The sequence below is a fragment of the Ischnura elegans genome, chromosome 11 (assembly GCF_921293095.1).
Source record: "Ischnura elegans chromosome 11, ioIscEleg1.1, whole genome shotgun sequence".
Classification (NCBI taxonomy): Eukaryota; Metazoa; Arthropoda; class Insecta; order Odonata; family Coenagrionidae; genus Ischnura; species Ischnura elegans.
Genome location: NC_060256.1, coordinates 71236354 through 71248435, shown reverse-complemented (window position 1 = coordinate 71248435; position 12082 = coordinate 71236354). Strand labels below are relative to the sequence as shown.

At 47.8% G+C, this 12082-nt stretch overlaps 1 protein-coding gene across 1 annotated transcript in view; it reads right to left on the bottom strand.

Moving 5' to 3' along the window:
• The window catches only part of LOC124167683 (basic salivary proline-rich protein 2), a 38212-nt gene extending 27315 nt beyond the window's left edge, over nt 1-10897 (bottom strand). The window contains exon 1 of the mRNA XM_046545667.1: nt 10563-10897. The gene's annotated coding sequence lies outside the window, so the exon portion shown is untranslated. The remainder of the gene's footprint in view (nt 1-10562) is intronic.
• Between the last annotated feature and the right edge of the window lie 1185 nt (nt 10898-12082).

Sequence of the window (12082 nt, the reverse complement as noted above, 5' to 3'; positions counted from 1 at the left end):
GACAATCGCTGGAACAATCGTAATATGAATGAGGCATTATCGTGATTGTGTAGCACGGTGGAGCGGGAATGGATTTGACTTGCGGGTGCTCCTGGTTAGAGCAATCTCCCATCGACCTCAACAGCAGCGAGGACACAGGTCAGTCCACGAAGCCTAGACTGTAAGGACGAGGATTTCTCTCTCTCTCTCTTCGATTCCCAAAACCTTTCCATAACTCCCACCCATTCTTATCTCCCTCACACCCACGACGTAGTCAGCAGCACCCAAGAAGGGGATCCCTACGTGGAGACGGTCGACATCGAAGCATCAGCGCCGCTGGGAAGTGGCTGGCTCGGGGCCAGAGAAAAGGTTCTCTGGACGGCGATCACGGCGCCGCGGGGCGAAAGCGGAGCGCAGTCGGAACAGCCAGGCGGAGGAGTTCGAGCGAAAAGACGAGAGAGCTTTTAACACTGAGCACCATAGCAGGAATATATATGTATTCGGAAAAGAGAATAAATCTCTATCGCAAATGGTTCAAAGTACACCAAGAGATGTAAATAAACTATAGCCTTACGGTAGTAAGGCAACTTCTAACCGATCAGAAAAAAACAATTGAGCAGTTATAGATGTTAAGCGCTCATTATGGCCGACAATGAAAGGGCGTACTCACAAGAATTAAAAATTTCCATTTGGAAAAGATGGTGAATTTTGACTTTGAAGGGTGAATATCGATTACTAAGAATCAATTGAAAATTACTTTTCGTAAACGCTCATAAATAACTCCTTCAGTCTATTACAATTACATATCGCAAATTAATCAGTAAGAAACAATAGCAAGGATGCTTTTCAAAAGAAGTGGCCATTTATAAGTAACTGGCCACAAATGGTAGCGTCAATGTAGAGCTTCCTCCTTATCCTATGAACTCTGCAACCCTTCCTACCTCACGTCTGGTAACAGGACCTCACTGCTTCGTAAGCGCTCTCCTGCACGCAGTCTTTTAAAAGCTGTTTTGCTGCACGAATGAGAAGCGCATTGTGGAATGAGACAATAGGATACAATACGCTCTCTCATTGGGTTAAAATCAGTATCACGGCATTAACTAGATTATTCAAAGATTACCGAGCAAGTTTCCAGAAGGAATAAAAAGTCAGTACCAATAAAACACGGTCAAAAACTTGGCTCCGCGGAAAAATTATAAGAAATTAACAGAATTAAAGCCATCAATGAGTAAATATTTCCTAAGGGATGTACAACGATGAGTCAGACCTCTGCGATCCACGCTCTTAATTTTGAAACAGTTGGCGCAGCAGAGCAGCAGTTGCGAGGAAGAAAGAAGATTTTGTTACATGCGTCGCTGACCAAGCCCTTCAGAGTTAGTAGTAGTCCCTTTCGAGCCAAGGCAAAGACGAAGCACGCCCTCCAATCCCCACAATCGAGGAAAACGAACGCAATCCTCATTTCGCTTAAAAATAGTGGAGCAATGACAAAAGGGAACTCCTCAGCGCTCTGGGTTAAAAAAAAACAACGAAGAGAGAGAGAGAGGGTCTTTCTCCACGCTATATACACTTATCTCCCACCTCCCCCGCCACCGATACCAACGAGACGTACATAACTCGGAAAAGTTATTCCCCGAGTAAAAAAATATACCCCTCCCCTTAACCGTACTCCCACCTCTCTTCTCCCGCGCCAGGGTACAAGTAGGGAGGGGTGTATGCGAGGCGGTGCAGGAAAAGGAATGCCACGGGGAAAAAGGGGCGCCTCCGGACGGCGTCGGGTGCAGCGCCCGCGCCGCACACAAGCCGCTCCACCCCGGCACGTGTGGAGGGAACACATCCACGCCCGCCTCACACCATCCCTCATTCCCACAGAAAGACAACTGCCGGCGCTCTCCGCCGCCGTTGGGAGCCAGGCGGAGGAGATATGCCATAATATCTGCGCCTCTCCGTCTCTCCCGTGCACGATCGAACGCTGGTCTCCCGTGAATAAAGACACGGAGAACCGCGTTCACCGCACTGCCAAAGAGTTGAGGCCGTGCGAGCCCCAGTTCGCACCAACAGCAAGTGTTGTTTCTCCAGAAGGTAAATTTACGACGGAGTATTTGCGGTCGCAGTCTGAGAAAACTACCGCGCTGAGTACAAAATCGATCGAATTTTTGACAATTATTGAAATTTCAGATGACATTTAATCATTTGACTAGAAAACAACTGTGGTTAAAGGATTAAAAAAAATATGATTACGGTTTGACGGTATGATTCGTGAGGATAGATACCTGCCTGTTTAATTCATTTTGCATACCAAACGTGTAAGAGCACTTTTCTGTGCAGAATTTTGTCCATACAAAATAGATAGCCATCAGGCTCTTTACCATAGTGTCTATTTCTAGCCACGGCCCCTTCGCATCACGAATACCCATGCTTCAGCAGAGAAGGCATCCCGCGAAATGGGGAGAAGGCCTCCCGATTGGGCAACTCTGACAGATACTGCGGCGCAGGCATTGCGGAGAGACGTCGAGGGCAGAGGGAATGGACTCGGCGATGGTGTTACCATCCTCTCTGAGTCTCCGCTACGATCTCTCTGTGTGCCAACCCATTGCCTGGGTATGCTTCGCCAGGGGAAGTTTCCGCGGGGAGGAGTGGGAGGAGAGAGGGGCGGTCACCGCCCCCTCTGTCCCCATCCATGCGCGCCGCGAGGGGAGGCGACGGGTGGAGTTTTCCGTGGAGGCGGGGGAGGCATGCGGGAGAAGGGGGCGTACATATATGGTTGGGAGAGGGAGATTGTAGGGTGGGGGCTGCAGGCAGCAAGCAGTCAGGTCGTTCTATCCCCCTCCTGATGGCACCCCCCCTCTCCTCCCCGCCCTTAACGTCATTCTCCGTCCCCAACCCTCTCCCCATTCCCTTTATGTGCTTCATTCCCCATCCCCACATCCCCGATCCTCCCACTCACACGTTATCCCCTCGTCGGGCCACACGGAGGGACCACACGTACCCACACGCGGTCCCCCGCCTTTCTCCCCCATCCCACGACCCAACCAACATCGCCACGAACCCCCTACCCCATCTCCCCCACCTTCCCCACACTCTCCTCTCCGTCCCTCCCTTCTGCGGCTCTAACTATAGATCGGGCCAGGCTGGAGCCGAGGACGCTTGGCAACGCCGCAGCTCGGCGCCCCGACTCGCTCTCGAGGGGTGGGATGGGGGAAAAGGGATGGGTTTTTGGGGCTTTCTCAGCCCGTCGGGGGGGAAACAGATCGGGAGGGACGTATTTCGTGAGGGTTTTCGGAGAGGAGAACCGCGAGGGAAGGGGAAGATTCTCTCCCGCTCGCGGTGGAAGGGGTTGGGGAATGCGGGGCGGGGAAGGTAGGGTCCACACGTGGTGTGCTCCTTACTATTACGCACTGCAACGAGATGTTTCTGTGTTTGTGAGGGGGTAAAGGGAGGTGGTGTGCACTTGAAGGGGAGGGGGTGGGTAAGCTGCGAAAGGGGTGAGTCGGTGCGTTTGTGAATGTTTCGCGGAGGGAGAAGGTGGCCCTCTTTTGTGCTGGCGGGGAGGTTTCACCCAAAACATCAACATTGGACGTGAAGGCGGGTAGGCATCTGGGAGGGGTGGGGTGAGAGGAGAGGGAAGGAGATATATAGGAGCGCCTCTGCCGCTTCAATCGAGTGGGGGAATGACCTACCTACGCTCCGGCTACCTCTACAGGTAGCTGCTCTTCCTTGATTCGGCTGATGATGATCATCATGCGTACGTGCCGCCGGCGACGGGGTGGAATCAACCCCCAGAATCGCCGAATCCGTACCCGCGCGAACGGAGGCGTTCATTGGGTTCGGACCTCCCGCGATTCTTCGCTCTGATCGCGATTTTGGAGTGAAAGGGAGTGATGATCTTTCAGCGTGACATATGCATCTGGGAACAATTTTATTTTAGAAAGAACACAATGATATGGACGAAAAATAATCCGGAAATTCGATTGAATTATTAGGTTTCAGGTTGAAAAATCTTCGCTTCCAACGTAACACACTTTCGACAAATATTCTCGCGGTGTAACACATCGAAAAGCCAAAAAAATATTTAAAACTTCTGCAAACAATAAGTAAAAACATTAATTTACTTTGATAAAAATCATTGCAGTTAATTCAGCAATAGAAAATGACGCGCAAATAATTATATCATGGCATTTTACAACTTTATTAGTAAAATGATCTGGGAAAAATATATCCATATTCTACGAAATAAAAAACAAATGCTCACCGAGTACTGAAATTTCTTTCAACGACAAATATACCCTTTGAAAACAGTCCGTGCACTCACGGGTAACGCCAAATATTTCCGATAACGTTAATAGAATGTCTTCCCTAAATCGGCTTTTTTTTCGATATGCTTCGCTAAATATATAATGTGGCATATACTCGAGGATCATGTTCGCAAAAACGGAATTTCCATTTTTATTTTTTTTGGTAGGTGTCGCCGATGTTTTCTAACGAATATATTTGCTTATCTCCGCCAAAAAAAATAGTTCGCTCATGAGATTTTAAGCATCTTAGGAATGATACGCGACCATTTTAGATCAAAATCAAACCATCATTACCAAGACTCGTAAAACAATTAGGAGAAAGCGATCAAAATGACTTCTAAGGATTGAGATAATTTAAGTAGCCCTAAGGATTGATATATTACCGGTCTTTTTCTATGCAGGGAAAAAGTAAACGTTTAAAAATTGGTTAGTATTAACATGAAATTTCCATATAGACGTTGTATATACCCGATTACTATTTTTATGTGCCGTTTTACTTGCCTCCCTGCCACTTATTCCCTACTGTTAAAATTTTCATTAGCAAACTCCTAAGAAAAAAAGTTCATGATACAAGACAAAAACTTATCCCCTTATTATCTCAAGAATTTTAGAGCGGTTTCGTTCAACCACTTAGGCCGCGGCGATGACGCGGAAAGCCAGCTATATCTCGCTCGAGGAAAATTACGTCCAGAGACTTCGAAATGGTTCAGACTGAACCCTCGCCGCGGCCCTTTAAATTTCCCGCAGTGACGCCAGACCTCCGCCCCCTCGCCTCCACTCCTCTCGTCCAGATGGAGCTGGCGATGCCGTCTCGAGCCGGAAGAGTGATGTCATCGACAGCCTACGAGTCTGGCATTGGGCGCCTCTCTATGCGTGCATGTGTGTACTGGGGGCAAGGGTCTTCCCTCGCGGATGAAATGAAATCACTCTCGAGGCAAAACCGGGGATAAGTCTCTCCGCTATCGCTGGGGTCATTTCTCGGGGCACCTACGCCTCCCTCCACCGGGACTCAGTGCGCACTGAAGCTCGGAGTAGAAAGGCCTCCACCCGAAGGCCGCTGGTACCCCTATGAATGTGGACTAGACCATCCCGTGGGTATCGGACTGCAGTTAAACAATACCTATGGGTTCAATTGCGTGAACTTTAAACAATGGCAAGGTGGTCTTGGTGATAAGGATATAAAAAAACCCAATCGGGCCGAGGTTGAAAAATGCGGCAACAGTAAATGCAACAGCAACATAAGGCGTGTCGTAGACATTCGAAAAATGCAAATACATATTTTATTTGATGGAAAGATGATGATTTAGACAGTCATTAGATTTTTTTTGTTACAACGTCCTTTCACCCAAAACTATGGCTGTAGAAGGCCGAACAGTTAGCCAGGAGTTAGTAATAACTACTGCTCAAGTAATCATTTCCCTCCAAGCTAATAATAAGATCAGATGATAGCTATGACGAAAAAGGGGATTATTTCCTTTGCCAGAGTTAAAAATTATGCACAATTAAGTAGAACTTATCATGAGTGATTATGGTAGTAAAATCCAAATCTCATGCTTTACATTTTTAATGTTTCAGTTATGGTATTTAATCGCTCGAGATCATGAACCTGATTCCATACGAAAAGAACATTTGTTACTCACAGTGAAATATAAATACCAAGAGACGGTACTTGTTGACCGCAAAAATATTTCATCAGGAATTAATTACAGGCTATGTAATACTAGGTGTTAGTATTAACTGTTTCATCACTATTACAGCAATATTTTGTCCGTTCGTCAAGAAGAAGTCTTGCTTTCATTGTCAACACATTTGAAACGACTGCAAGACGAGTTTTCTCTCTCCCCCTCTTCAACTGATGTTTGCCAAAATAGTACAGTATGGCCGCGCTAAGTTGTAAAAATTTTCCTCGATTGGAAACATTTGGACTCTATACCCACGCGATGATATTTTTCTGAAAAAGATCTAAAGCAAAAGTACGTATATCTTTCCCTTGCATAACTTGGAGAGGATGTCGTGGCGCCTAAAATCCCGCTTGCCCGAAGGCGCCTGTTTTGATACCGGAGCGCAAAAAAAAGGTTGATCTCCTACGGCATCTCGGACGCAAGTGCGCCAGAACGACCTCCAATTGCACTCCCACACAGCCTTTACCCCTACTACCCTGAAAAAAACAACCCTCCCTCCACTTTTCGTCCCCTCTTTTCACGCAATTGTCCCAAGTATGGACAGCCCCTTAGATATTCCTCCCCTCCAACCACCCTTTCCCGAATCTCCCTCCCCTCCAATGTCGTCCTTATTCCCTTCGTACAGTTTTTCATGCCTTTCCCCCCTTCCCCCGCAATCTTATCCTTCCCCTACTCTGACAGTCCATTCCACCCTCACCCCACAAGACCTCGTGTCGAAATAGTACCTCTGGCGGCCGCTTGGCGCCGTTGCTGCAGAGATGCGCGGGTTTTTCGGATCGATTCGAATGGGAGTCGTGAGGGTTTCGTGTGATTTGATGTCCCGACGGAAAGCATCTTCGAGTTAGCAGTAAAAATTAATTCACTTTACCAAACTAAAACCTCGAAATAGATTTCTGCTCCCATTTCACTCAACAAATAAAGGCATGAGTGTTGAACTAAAGTTATGTCCATTATTACTCACAAATTATGGCTATTATCACCACTATTTCAATAAAATTTAATTACGTAGATCTATATTTTTATGCTTTTACAGTCTTATTCGTCCATTTCACTCGTTTCCATACTTATAATTCACTTTCAAAGAAAAATACGAAGAAGACAAATTGAAATTATTAAAACAAAACTACATAACTACCAATACGATAAAGCAAAATCGACAAGCACCATTAACACTGAAATTAACACGAACTACGTCCAAATAGCCCTTCTCGATGGCATAAGAATAAAATTCGGAAAATCGAAACTGACCACGGTTTTGCCAATATTCTCATAAGGAAAAGTTTTGCGAGTTACGCCTAAATTCACAATGAAAGTATGTTAAAAAATACGAGCAAAATTTCTTTCGTAAATCAGAGGAGATTCTTGAAAATAATTTGAAAGCTGAAGTTCACAAAAAACGACAAAATTAATATGAAAATCTGTCAACCATGATCACTACTTGCACTAATTACCCGCTCCTACACGTAGAAAGAAAACTTCACAGAAGGGAACGAGTGATCCGTCAGAACGTGGCAAACCGCGCAGGGAAGCCGTTTACTCCACAGGATCAGGCGCCGGTAAAGCCTCACTAGTCGCGGCGGTAACTGGGGGCGCGCGGGGACAGCGGCGAGTCCCTTCCGTCCCAAGGTGGAACGCAGGGTCCCTACCTCGACCCGCACAAAGTCCTCGTACAGTCATACATCGTATGTAGCTCAAATAGTGAAATGAAAGTACTAATCAAAACGCAATACACGCAATAACACTAAAAAGAGATAAACACATCAGCGACGAGAAGCTTAGTGAAAGATTTTACTTAAAAAACGGACCATGGATTATCACAACAATGAGCATTTCCCCATGGTCACGAATCTCCGTAGCTTTTTTCGGGAGCACCAAGGAACAGAGCGGGCACATGCCCACGATTATCTTTAAAACATCACGGACATCCGGGAAAGCGGACGATCATCGGAGCGACGTCCGGGAAGGGCGCGGGAAAATGTATTTTTGGGCGATATCCACGCGCGGGACGGGAAATATGCTGTAATTTCGTCGCTTCCGCAGCCTCCGTAAAAACCGTAAAGGTGATCGAGGCACCCGAGCGGTAGTCTTTACCGCCGCATCCGAACCCGTTAGGTCAACAGCGACCGGGGGAGGGTGTGAGAAAAGACCCCGGACGGAGGCGGCGTCTCCGGCCGCCAGATGCCAGGGTGGACGTGGCCACGGTGTTTCGGGGCGGGAAGACGAGAGAGACAGCGCCGAGTCCCGAGGGGTGACGCGGGCGACGGAGGCGGCCGCCGGGGCATGCCTCTCCGACATGGAGAAACACACAACGCTAACCTGACTTAAAAACCTACTACCTCAACAAGACTAAGTAAAAACTAGATACAGAAGCGAATATATATGCCATCGTTAACATGATGCCGCACTATGCTACGCCACAAATGCAAAAGCCACGCGCACGGAGAAATGAAATTATGTTTAACATTCGTTTAATTTGTTCCGTTCGATGTTTAGAAAGTATATTTCAGAAAACTGGATTGCACGAGGAAATAGACATTGCTATTGAGGCATCAAATTCTGCATCAAAATAAGCTTTACGTACGCACGAGATCTGAAACAGCAAACAACGGCGTTTCCTCAGCTCATGCCCTCATCATCTGGCTTAACAAATGATTACTCGCATTAGCAAAAATTACTTTTTAGGGTTACTAATTTTTTGGGATTATTGATAGCGGACTATGTTAGAGCTATAAAATATTGCGAAATGAAAAAAATGCCCCAAGTCTTAAGTTAAACCTATGATATACACATAATGACGTTTAACGCAGAACTTTTTTTCTAAGCTCGCCTTGCCGATTTAAAGTATTTCACGCAATTGCGCGCGCCGGGTTTCGAACCCACTCCATAATGCCCCTCCTCCACGAAATTGAAAAAACACAATCCACCCCGGTCGTCCTCGCCGTGGAAGGGTGGGAGAGACAGGGAGGCGTCCCTTGCCCTGAGTCGGTTTCCATGGAGACCCTGGTAAGGTAGCTAAGGAGAAGGGTCTCTGTGTTTTGTGGGAGCTTATGGAATGAAGCAGGGTGGGGGTGGGGGAGTAGGTGTCAGTAAAGGAGGAAAGGGGGTGGGGTATATAGGTGGAAGGCTCCATTCCTCTTATCCCCCCAGCAAAACCTCTCCTACTTCCTCCCATACCACCCTCCATCATACTTTCAGCCGTCTCCCCACCCCCATAAGCAAAAAAGAGAGCATCAAGGGTTGAAGGAGGAGGGGGTGAAGGGAATACGAGGGTGGAAGGGTTGCGTTAGGGAGAGAGGGGGTGAGGGGAGATATAGGGGGGTTGAATCGCACTCTTACGAATGAAAAAGACCGGTAAGTGTAGGGGAGGGGGTGTGGAGGGAGGGATGGGAATCTTGTCGACGGGCAAAGTAAAGGAGGGGAGGGGTCTGGTCGGATGAATGCCTCCCGTGTGTCTATGTATGTGTGTTTGTGTCTGTGTGCGTCTTTGTGCCATCCTCCTCCTCCTCCCCCCCGCCCACTCACCGTGTGCTTTCCCATCAAGCGGAAGATGCCCGCTCGATTCAAAACGACTTTCGGGGCGGCGATTCTTCTTTTTCGACTCATCTGCCGACGCCAAATGTAACCTATCGCGCGGTGAGCGCTTTGATGGAATCTTTGGCGGATCGTAGCGGTTTGTCGCATGCGATCGAAACGTGAAGTCGATGATCATGGACAGCTGAGGTTAAATTAAAGGCTGTGAGAAATTAAGCAAAAATTGTAATACGGGATAGACCCGAAGATGGACAGAGTGCCTCCACCAATATGGAGCATAATGGGAATAAACGCACCAATCATCTCCCCATACGGCTTAAAAATACCCTGAAGTCGCAATCTCTATCGTGCCTTCGACGTCGATGAATGCAATCAAGAGAAAACCTTAGGACAATTGTTGGGTTCCGCAACTAACCGACTATGAAGTCAAAGTTACCCCAGCGTGAGATACCCCGGAAAATACTTGGAAAAGGCGAAATTATAGACAAGATTTAAGTACCTATGGTAACAAATAAATTGGAATAAAATTAACTGAGCGAACGCCAGCGTGATTCATGAGTACAAGTCGTCAGATACGGCCACGGAAAATTCGATGACGAAGAGTCGAAGAACAACCGGGTGTCGATGACTGTCACGAAGTTAACTTAGCATAAGGGAAAGAAACTCGCCGCGTCATTCATTCGCCTATTCCTCGAAGTCCTCCGCAAGTCTCATATTCAAGGCAGCTGCAGGTTACGAATGCCATCCACGCAATGCTTGCGTCAAGTTTTTCAGGAGTCAAAAACGGGACAAAAATGAATTGAACAGCGAGTAGTCACCCTTGAGGACACGGTGAAGGTAACAAGGAACACTTTGAAAAACAGAATACGACGTGTCAACCATTCGAAGGGAAGTGTTATGGAGCGCGGGAGCCGCGCTGATCGTCCCCCGGGAGGAGCGCCCGGGATGGCCGAGAACAGCCGCTCCGCGGCCGCGCTCACGCAGGTGGGTTCCACTAAGTCGATTTGCAAACAAGTGTCACGAAATAGGACCATGACAGTGACGTCTCGGGCACCATTGGATATGACATCGTACTCACCGTGATGAATTCAAGCCGCTCCTGCGGCTATTTCAGGTGACCGAGACATTGTGGAAAGCAGGATTCCGTGACATCCCCGCGGGTAACAGAAATCCCTCCCGGGATTTAAACAGGAAAAAAGCGTCCGTTTCCCGGTGATTCTCGAACTGTTCCTCCGTCCACTGACACGTTCGTTTGCAGCGTCTCACAAAAAACACACTCAATGGAACACGAGAAACACGCGGGTTTTTCCGAACACGACACACCGACCGGCTTTCACGGGAAGCACATACAAGTCCACCCGCACGACTCCAAAGCCTGAGCACGTCTCATGATTTCTCGGTGTGGTTCTCGGACCGCCCATTCCCCTCTCGTCCCTGGAGAGCGCCCCCTTCCCCTTTACCCGCTCCGAACCCCTCCGTTCTATCCACACGAGCAGCCAGCCACGTCAGCCCTTCCGCCATCCAATCGGTTTCCGTAGGGACGCCGTCCGCCGTTCCAACTTGCGCGGCGCTGCCGTCGCCCGGGCTGCCATCGGAGCGATCCGAACGCTCCCTCCCCTGCCTCCCGGAACTACCCCTCCCCTCAAAACTCCCTCTTCCCTCACCCCTCCCTCAGATATCCAGCCGCCCGACCAAGCCACATAAACCCGGCTCGGCTCTCTCGCTGCCTGAGCGAACGAGGAGGGGAAGGAGGGAGGTTGAGTTCCACAGGCCGGCTCGCAACGGCCCGGTTCTCTCTTGGTCGGATAGAGGACGGGGCATTGCATGTGCTGCGAGGGTCGGCCGCCACGTACCCATCCCATGCGACCGTGCCGTGGGCTTCCGTGCCTCACACTCCGCGTTCCCGACCCTGTCACCCCGCTCGGCACGGCGCGGGGGACCATTTTTCTGCTCCCGAACCCCGGCCCGGGATCGGATCAGCCGAGTAGGGACGGCTCGATATGCCCTTATATTATCCCGCTTTCTACTCGCGCTATTCTGCCTCCCTCCCTCACATTTACCTCTTTCTCCACCACTTCCTCTGTTATTTCTTTCTCTTCATACCACTTTCTAGGATCTGGCCGCGGTGTGCTAGAAACTTCTCTTTAATTTAATTTTTTTAATTCAGTTTTATTTCATCAGTTTGAGTCCCGGTGGATACAAGCGAATTAGATTTGCGCGGTCATTAAAAAAAAAAAATTCTCGCGGCATTCATTCATGTCATTTTGATTATTTTTTATTAATTGTTTTTATGTGATACTTTGATTTGAGTAATCTGTTACTCTTCTATTTTTCACTCTATGATCTATCTGAACTTTTTATTTATTATGAAATATCAGCATTATTATTGCTGATCATTAAAATTATTTAATATGAAAAATATACACTTCCTTTTTCTTTCAAATTCTTTCTTCTCCACTTCCTCTCTAGGTTCTTTCCTTCCATCTCTTCATACCACTTCCAGTATCAAGCCGCGCTGTGCTATAAACTTCTATCTCATTTTTAAAATTTTTATTCAGTGTTATTTCATCAGTTTGATTTCCAGTGGATACAGGCGTA